This window comes from Pongo pygmaeus, chromosome 10 (genome assembly GCF_028885625.2).
Source record: "Pongo pygmaeus isolate AG05252 chromosome 10, NHGRI_mPonPyg2-v2.0_pri, whole genome shotgun sequence".
NCBI lineage: Eukaryota > Metazoa > Chordata > Mammalia > Primates > Hominidae > Pongo > Pongo pygmaeus.
In genome coordinates, this window is record NC_072383.2 from 36579282 (window position 1) to 36589298 (window position 10017).

The window sequence follows — 10017 nt, forward strand, 5'->3', positions numbered from 1 at the left end:
AGTTAGTGGGTGCAGCGCACCAGCATGGCACATGTATACATATGTAACTTACCTGCACATTGCGCACATGTACCATAAAACCTAAAGTATAATAATAATAATAATAATAATAATAAAAGAAAAAAAAAAAGAAAGATGAAAAAGTTCTGTGGACCTGTTTCACAACAGTGTAAATATAATTAATACTGCTGAACTGTAAACTTGAAAGTGGTCAAAATAGTAAATCTTATATGTCTTTTATCACAATTGAAAAATTCTGCATTAAATCATAGACTGAAAATAATACCAACACCATCAGCACAAACACCAAGGAAACAATAGAAGCACTAACTAAACTTTCTATTCTTAGGACGTCTTCATGGGCACCAATACAAGCTTAAAAACCTCAGCCATCAAATTAGACTCAAAAAGAAGTACAGTTACCAAAAAGTCTATTGGAATTATAGATTTCCTTACCCTTCCTTTAACGATTAACTCTTACTATATTAGCATATTCGCATGTATACATAATTGTAAAATCAGTAAAAATTTGTTGTGTAAAAAAAAAAAAAAATTTTTTTATAAGGAAAGGCACTAACAAAGGATTGCACATTCCTCCTCTTGCTTTCTAAGGATACCCTGCTCTGTAACAGAGCAGTTTCCAATAAACTTGCTTCTTTCACTGTTTTCTGTGACTTGACTCAAATTCTTTCATGCATGAGATCCAAGTACCCACTCTTGGAGTATGGATGGAGATCCTCTTTCCAGCAACTTAAGGACAAAGCACCTTAATCCCTTCAATAAGTCTATCAAGCATTCCACAATACTTAATATTTGCAACAACAATTCCTGATCATAAAGCAAAAGGAAATTATATTTAGTATGATCTGTTTAATAAGGCTGGAGAATTATATTGTAGCCAAATGGAAATGAAAGCTACACAGATCTGATTTTTCAAAATAAATTAAATTTAAATTTTACAGGAAATCTCCCATATTTAAACACACAATGAACTCAAAATTGTTTCAACATGGGGCCAGCTACCTCCTGTTCAATAAGTCTAAGAATATCACCATGTTATAGCATTTCACAATACTTAATATTTGCAATGACAATTCCTGATCATAAAGCAAAAGGAAATTAAATTTAGTATGAACTGTTTAATAAGGTTGGATAATTATATAATACATCCAAGAAAGTTTCATATCCACAAGGATTAAAGCTTGAAAATGGAAATGATTTAAGCTATTTGTAAACCTTGGCTATCTAGAATGACATATTACCCAAAGCCTTAATCAGCAGAGTTTTCCTTTATGGTCCTATGCCATTAGTTGATGTACAGTTTGTCATAGCTATTATTTCTGTGATTTGCCAATGGTTAGTAGTGTAAAAATTGAATGATTATGTTTTTTATCTTATGCTGTCATCTCAGCTTTTTCTTATAAAATTATCATTACCAGCGGAGGGTGTCCAGGTTCTTGGTGTTTTGAACAGAGAATTGGACAAAATGCACAAACAAAGCAAGGAAAGAATGAAGCAACAAAAGCAGAGATTTATTGAAATGAAAGCACACTCCACAGGGCGGGAGCAGGTCTGAGCAAGCGGCTCAAGGGTCCCAGTTACAGAATTTTCTGGGGTTTCAATACCCTCTAGAGGTTTCTCATTGGTTACTTGGTGTATGCCCTATGTAAATGAAGAGAATATTTACTGTCATAGCGGAAATGTTTCCGTTTGATTTAGTTCTAGGAAGTCCTTAGGTTCCCTGCATCCAGGCCCTATTCTCCTGCCTCAATCATTCATGGGAAAACTTCTGGAATGGTGGTTAAAACTTCTTAAAGTCTCTGGAGATTGTCCTAAGTGCATATGACCAATGAAAAAAGAAAACATTTATTCAGTAAAATCTACTAAATCTCTATCAAAATTCAAAGAGTCTGTCATTTGAACCGTGAGCTACTCCATCCCCAGCCCAACCCTGGCAGCCTAGTATGATGGAAGATCTACCCTACGCAGGTGGAGCCACTAACACAGGATTCCCTTTCTCTCTAGCTCCCAATGGAGGGCTACAGTCTCTCCCCAGGAAGGACACTCCAGGAGCATTTCTCATCCCTCTACTTCTGTACTGCAGAAGCTCTATTCCAGGGAAGAGCCAATAAGAGATAGAGGATCCTCTTTTTCCACACAATCCTCATTTCTAAAGAGGAAGCCCTATCCCAGGCAAAATATACTGAGAATCCTGGGACCCTGATCATCCTCACCCTCAGCTTGCTAGTAGGGCAGAGGTTCCATGCCAGTATAGGCACCCCAAGACGGCCAGAGGCTACTGCTCCCACCAATGCCTTATTTGTAAACAGAGTGTCATGCCCAGGGGGAAAGGCTGGCAATAAGAACAAAAAGCTTCAAAAAGCTCCCTAAGGAAATTTACTTTATATAGAATAGAGTGTGGAAACGTTCAAACCTAAGGACCCTTTTGAAAACAACGGAGATGTTGTAGCAAGCAACTAAGAAGGAGTATGAAAGCAATAAGTGAAATCATAGACCAAGCAGAATTTTTTTTTTTTTTTTTTTTTTGAGACGACCAAGCAGAATTTTACCAGAGAGAATCAGGGAAAGAGACAGTTAAGAAGAGCATTCACGAGGCTGGAACAAATCTCACAGACTAGTTTCCTAGACTACCCCTGTGAACAGGACTGGATTTAATTGTATGCAACTGGAGAGCAATCTATGCCCCAGGGCATTGTCAAAAACAATAGTGTAATCAGTTGGCAATTAGTGTTGGCTTACAGCTGAGCCTGATACCAAGCAAAGCAAATAAGTTACTAAAGAAATCAAAGAAATAGAAAAAGAACCCTTCTAAAACCACCATTGTCATAGAAACATTGTGCACATGTCCAAGGCTGCACTACATGAAGCGATGTCAGTGGCTGCACGCTGCAGGTAAAATAGACCTCTCAAAAATAGTCCAGGTAAGTCACCAAACAAATAAACAAGCAAACAACATCAAAAACAAGCCTGAAAGAGTAGAAGAGTAGAGTTCAGTAGCCAGAGTTACTACAGTGTGTTATTTAAAATGTCTAACTTTCTTTTTAACAAAAAAGTTACAAGATATGCAAAAAGGAAGAAAGTGTGATACACACACACACACACGCACACACACACACAAACAGGCAATAGAAACTGCCTTTGAAGAGGACCAGATGGTGGACTTGCAGATAAAGATTTTAAAGCAGCTACTATAAATATGTTTCAAAAACTAGAAGAAACAATACTTAAAGAAGTAAAGAAAGGTATGATGACAATGTGTCATCAATTAAGAGAATATCAATAAAAAGACAGAAATTATGTTTTCAAAAAACCAAATGAAAATTGCGCTGTAAAAATGTACATTAACTGAAACAAAATATTCACTAGAGGGACCTAATAGTAGATTTCAGATGACAGAAGAAAGAAATCAGAAAATTTGATGACAGAGCAATAGAGATTATGCAATCTAAAAAACAGAGAGAAAAGGTAATGAATAAAAATGAGCAGAAACTCATAGAAATGCAGGGACACCATTAAGTGCACCAACATACATGAAATGGGAATAACAGAAGAAGAGAGGGGAAATGATGGAGCATAAAAAATATTCAAAGAATAATGGCTGAAAAATTCCCAAATGTGATGAAAAACATTTATTTATACATCTACAAAACCCAACAAAATCTAATTAGGATAAGTGCAAGGGGATCTACACCAGGAAACACCATAGCAAAAATGTTGAATGTCAAAGACAAAGGGAAAATCTTGAAAGCAGCAAGTGAGAAATAACTCATCCCATACAAGAGAACCTCATTCAAATTAACAATTGACTTTCCATCAGAAACAATGAAGACACAAGGTAGGAGAATGACATACTCAAAATGCTGAAAGGTCAAAAAGTCACTTGTCAACCGAAGACCTTATTTCTAACAAAACTATCTTTCTAAAATGATGGCAAAATAAAGACATTCTCAAATATGTAAAAATGAAGAGAATTTGTTACTAACAAACCCATCTTACTAGACACACTAAGGAAGCTCTTTAGGCTAAAAGCAAGTAACTCCAGGCAGCAACTTGAATCCACACTAAAAAAACAAAGAGGGATAATAAACGTGATTTTGTAATTATAACAGTAAAAATATTTCTTCCCTTTTCTTCTTTTAACTAACTTAAAAAGCAACTGTAACTGCTTTCCTTCCTAATAGTATAGATAAATTATCTTGACTCCAAGCTAATGCCTATCCCTCCACTTTGTACTAATTCATTCCTCTCTTTCCTATGCAAGGACATACATTCCACAATTCTTCCCTTTTTATACCCTTCATCATTATTTTTCCCCTTCCTACCAGATTATTTTGTTTAGCACTTAAATTATACAGTTATTTTTGCTGGTTTATTAGCGAGAATTATGAGAGTCTGCACATATTACGGTTTATGTTTTTCAGAGTTTTTCTTACATAAAGAAGAAAAACAAACATTTGGGGGAGGAAAAATTCTAAGCCCATTAGAAGTAATTCCAATGCAATTTAAAAATTATCATCACTTGGGACACGTACTTCGTCATTTATTTGTACAATAAACATTTATTTGCACATAGGTAGAAAATTTAGTTCTACAAAATAAATCAATATCAAATATACACAAACATCAAATTTTACCAACTGGTTAATTACACAAGAGAAGAAAACAGAATGTGCACAGCTAAAAACCAGAAAGCTTCAGAAATAAAAAAAGAGAGATATTTTTAAAATAAATCACACAAGAAAACAAATGCAAGCCTCTAATTTGTTGACTTGCCTTAGCCAGGTAACTCCATCATGCTCCCTAGTACCTCCCATGTACTTGTGCTATCATACTCCAACCACTTATAGAGCTATCACCATGGCCAGGCCCTGAACAAGTCTTTATATTAGTCAATTCTTCATTCAAAAAATATTTGTGAAATACCTACTATGTTCTAGTTATTGATCACACAAGAGTGAACAAAATAATCAAAGTCTATGCCCTCATGCATCATATGTTCCAGCGGAAGCAAATAAAATCAACCAACCAATAAATAAATAAATAAGAAAGAATAACCAATACTAAGTCCCATGCAGAGACTGTGCGTGTCACAGTGACTACTCCAGATTGGAATGTCAGGATAGGTCTCTTTGAGATGACATTTAAACTAAATCCCAAAATTCATCAAGGAGGATTTCCATGTTACAGATGAGAAAGCTTAAGCCTTAAAGAAGTTAAGTAACTTGACAATGTCACAGAGCTAGTATATAATAGAACCAGGGTTCTTGAGTATTATTGATAGTGTATTAAATCTGGAGGCTGCCTTATTTGCAACTGAAAAATTAATTTCTCCCCAAGGTGGGGAGGAGCCTAATCTTTAGCTCTTCCCAGTACATAAGAAACCAATATTTCCATTCTATCCTTCTGCCTGTTATTTATTGAGTGTACATTTCCTTTAATAAATGATCGATAAATATGACTTTAAAACATACACACACACATACATTGTACATAGTGATCCTACAATAAAGATTGTAAAACTTCATTATGTGTGTGAATTAACTGATGAACCACTTAGATGTGCAGCTGGCAAGCCTGCAAATCACAGACTCAGAGGCAGTATGGTTAAGAGAGGATATAGTACTAACTATGCATTTTTTTTTTCTGAAACAAACACCACAGATGCTTTTGTTGCAATGATCAACGGACCACATCTTGAAAAGCCTCCTACTATGGTCTATTACAGTAATTCTCAAACTCCAGTATGAATTAGAATCACCTGGAGAGCTTGTTAAAACAGATTTCTGGGTCCCACCCCAGAATTTTTGATTCAGCAGGGCTGGGGTGGTATCTGAGAATTTGCATTCTAACAAGTTCTCAGAAGGTATCGATGCAGCTGGTTCAGAGACCACATTTTGAGACTCTCTAGTCTATTCAACAGAAAAGTCTCTCTAATCACGGCAATGACATACAGTTTTATGGAATTCCTCACTGTTTCCTCAAAAAAAGTCCTATAGCAAATAAAGAAAAAATGCACAATATGCCTTCTAATTTGAAATAGAATATCTCATAATAGCATGGTCATCATTACAGCCTGTGGATTTACTGACCTTGATGGTTGGTTGGAGCAAAATGGGGATAGGTGTCATGTAAAAAAAGTGGTTAAACCTGCAGGAAGTTCTGGTTATAGCACCTATTAGGTGCCTAATTGATTGGTATCCTTGAAACTCTGCTTCAGCTGGTCTGTTTTCTACCTCAAGAACCATGCCAAAACAAAACAAGACAAAATAAAGCATACGAGTCTGTTTCAACGCATGCCTAAAAACAGCTGAGCAATTCATCTACTGTTGATTTTATTGATCTGATGCAGGGAGGTAACTTCACTCTAAAACCTTTGTTCATACAAACTACCTATAATTTGCCAAATTATTAAACCCGATAAGTATTGTAAGCCAAAAATAAAATCCCAAGGCCGCCAACCATCTGAATGGACCCCTCCTTTCTGCCATTCTAGTTCAGAACCTGATAGAAGAGAGGGTTGGACATGCCTCATTACAGCTCCCCAGAATTTACATCAACACAGACCTTAGATTTGATAAGAAGCATTTATAGTCTATTCTCTCTGAAGCCTGGTACTTGGAGCCTTCATCCACATGATAAAACCTAGGTCTCCACAAATCCAGATATTCCTTTCTATTGATAATAACTCTTTCAACCAATTGCCAGTCAGAAAATTTTAAAATCTACCTATGACCTGGAAGCCCTCATCTTTAAGTTGTCCAGACTTTCCAGATTGAACCAATGTAATTCTTAGATGTATCGATTGATGTATTGTGTCTCCCTAAAACATGTAAAGCTGTATCCTGACCATCCTGGGCACATGTCATCAGGACCTCCTGAGGCTGTGTCATGGGTGCATCCATAACCTTGGCAAAATAAACTTTCTAAATTGACTGAGACTTGTCTCAAGTACTTTGGGTTTATAACATGTGATATGGTTTGGCTGTGTTCCCCACCAAAGTCTCATCTTGAATTGTAGCTCCCATAATTCCCATGTGTGGTGGGAGGGACCCGATGGGAGATAACTGAATTATGGGGGCAGTTTTCCCCATATTGTTCTCATGGTAGTGAATAAGTCTCAGGAGATCTGATAGTTTTATAGGGGGAAACCCCCTTCATTCTCATTTTCTCTCTTATCTGCTGCCATGTAAGATGTGCCTTTTGCCTTCCCTCACCACGTGGAACTGTGAGTCCATTAAAGCTCTTTTTCTTTATAAATTACCCAGTCTTGGGTATGTCTTTATCAACAGTGTGAGAACAGACTAATACGGTACATTTTAGAAAAGAAAGCTATATATTAGAACTTAGTTTGGCATCCAGAAGTATATCTCTCTGTAATCACTCTTTTATTCTACATTCCCTTGTCATTTGTTTCAATCTATACTGTGACATTTTACAATAATTTGCTTTACTGTTTCTCTCGTTTGTACATTTCCACAAGTTGATCACAAGCTCCTCCAAATCAGGAATCTTCTCTGTCTTGTATCTCCTTACAGCATTACTTTATTTTTATAAGGAATACTGAGGGAAAATATTGAGGAACAAATGTCCGAACAAAGCCAGGCTCCTAGGGGAATACGGTTGTTCCAGGGGATCACCTAGGATTAATTACAGGACTCCTCCGCCCAACCCTTCACCCTTACCAAATAGGTATTAAGGATGCTCAAGTCTCTTACATAGAATGGCCTTGTATTTGCATATAACCTATGCACATTGCACATACTTCCATACACTTTAAATCATCTCTAGATTCCTTAAAATACCTAACACAATGTAAATGCTGTGGAAATAGTTATACTGTATTTTTTGTTTTTAATTGTATTATTACTTTTTTTTCTCCGAATATTTTCCAGCCCTGGTTGGTTGAATCCACAATGCAGAACCACGGATACAGAGGGCCAATTGTATTAAAACAACAACAACAACAAAACACTCCTGCTTTGATAAACTATTGTTACATTTATCTCCTTTGTGAAGAATTAATGCAGATTGTAGCAATAAGCCATTATGACTTTTAGAAAATCTGTAAAGTGCAGGTAAATATTATTTGATGCAAAGTTATGGTTGTTTGGACAGAGGTAACAGTTATTAAGAGAAAGAAATGAACAGAGTAAATATGTTTTAAAAAGAAAAAGGCTATGGAGGAACCTGAGTCTAAAACACACCTCCAAAATGGCGCTTTCAGTGGCCACCTTACCCCTCCTCATCTTCCCTGGAGCCTGCTCCCCCTGGTTTGAATCAACTTCTATCAGGCACATCCTTCCCGAACTGGACTTCCAGGTGTTCGACTCCCTCCCTTCTTTGTCATGTTCTCAAAGGACCCCAGTCCATTATAATGTCTTCTTTCCCCCGCGCCCCATCATTGCAAGCTGTCAGTGTAATTACTCATAACGTAGGCTGTTTAATACCTCTTAGTCAGATTTAGTTTTCTGAAAAGGGATCGTTGCATCTTCCACAGACTGTGCAACATAGAAAAATTCTAGCGTTCAGCGAGTCAGTGAATCCCTCTGAATATTCACCAAGATACTGTTTTGGTTTGGATATTTAAATTATGTCAGGTATAGATCCCTAAAATTGGAGATGAAACAGTGAACATGACTTTCTATTTTCTCGCATGGTGGTAAGAACACTTAATATGAGATTACCCTCTTAACAAATGCTGAAGTGTACACTATAGTAAGGAGTATGAGATGTGGGACAGTCAAAAGAGGATCTAAAACTCAGGAGACGGAGGTTAAGCAGCGGTTTCCCGGGACTGGGTTGTGCTGCCGAACGTTCGCAGGTTCCAGGACTGACCGCTCACCCCGGGTGTTAACGGCTGGGCGGCAGCCGACCGGGTCCCCACTCAACGCCGAGCTACCTCGGCTCAGCCCCCTGGCCGCGAACTGGGGGTCCAGGTGGGAGCGGACCTCGCGCTACCTGCCCCGCTCGCGGGAAAGGCAGGAGAAGGGAGGTGAGTGGGTCCCCCGCGACAGAATCCGCAACTGCCCCGCATGCCCTGGCTGCAAGTCGCGACGCCTGCAACCAGAGGGCCCAGGGCGCCGGGACTGGGGAGGAGCGGGCCTGGGCGGCCTAGCTGGTCCCGGAGAGGCCGCCACGGAAGCCGACCCCGAGCCCTGGGGCACATTCTGGGGAGGGGGGATGGGGTTCCGCGGCCCCGATCACTACAGCCCAGGAGAGAACCCGGTTTTGAGCGTGGTTTTCCCCGCCTGCCGCCATTTGCACGCCGCGACTCTCTTTTTTAAAACAGGAGTGGAAGAGAAAGGCTCCAACTTATGTCCCTCTTGCTCTTCGGGGCTTCATGAAGGGACCTCCTACCCACACCCACCCCCAACCCGCCACAAACTCCAGAGCGGGACAGAGTCCGCGACCTTCAGACGACCCCGGCGCGAAAGCGCGCGCCCACTCGGAGTGCCACGAGCCAGCGCCGGCGAAGCAGGTGGATTCCACCGCTCCCCACCTGGTCCCACTTCAGCACCCGAGTCACTCCCGCTCCCGCCTCCTGGTGCTGGAGGACCTCACCCAGCACCGAGGGGCACGGACAAAACGGAGCGGGAAGTGCCCAGTTCTTTACGTCGGATCCGTGTTCGCGGCCGGCGCAGGGTCTGGCGCTGAGGACGCGTGTGCGGGGTGGTCCGCCGCCTCCAGCGCGGGCGCCTTAACCCCGCGGGTCGCGGCACCAAAGTCCCGACAGTGGCGGACGCCGGCACCAGGGGGCGATGGAGAGCAGGCGACACCGAGGGTGTCCATCCCATCCACCCAACCTGGTGCAACGCTCTGGGAAGCGCTCTGGCAGGATTTCAAGGCCAGAGTTAAAAAGGCGCGTTCCGTGGTAACATTTTAATCCACCCACTGCCAGCTGCTGCCACTTCCCTTGCTACTGCCACTTCCCTTGCTACTGCACAAGGAAAGGCCTCTTCCACCTCTCTCCATTTCCCCAATTCTATAATACCTCCA

General features: G+C 40.2%; 1 long non-coding RNA gene across 1 annotated transcript in view; it reads right to left on the reverse strand.

Annotated features, from left to right (window-relative positions):
* LOC129009557 (uncharacterized) overlaps positions 1 to 9685 on the reverse strand; it is a 61144-nt gene extending 51459 nt beyond the window's left edge. The window contains exon 1 of the long non-coding RNA XR_008492802.1: positions 9583 to 9685. This is a non-coding gene — a long non-coding RNA (uncharacterized LOC129009557). The remainder of the gene's footprint in view (positions 1 to 9582) is intronic.
* Between the last annotated feature and the right edge of the window lie 332 nt (positions 9686 to 10017).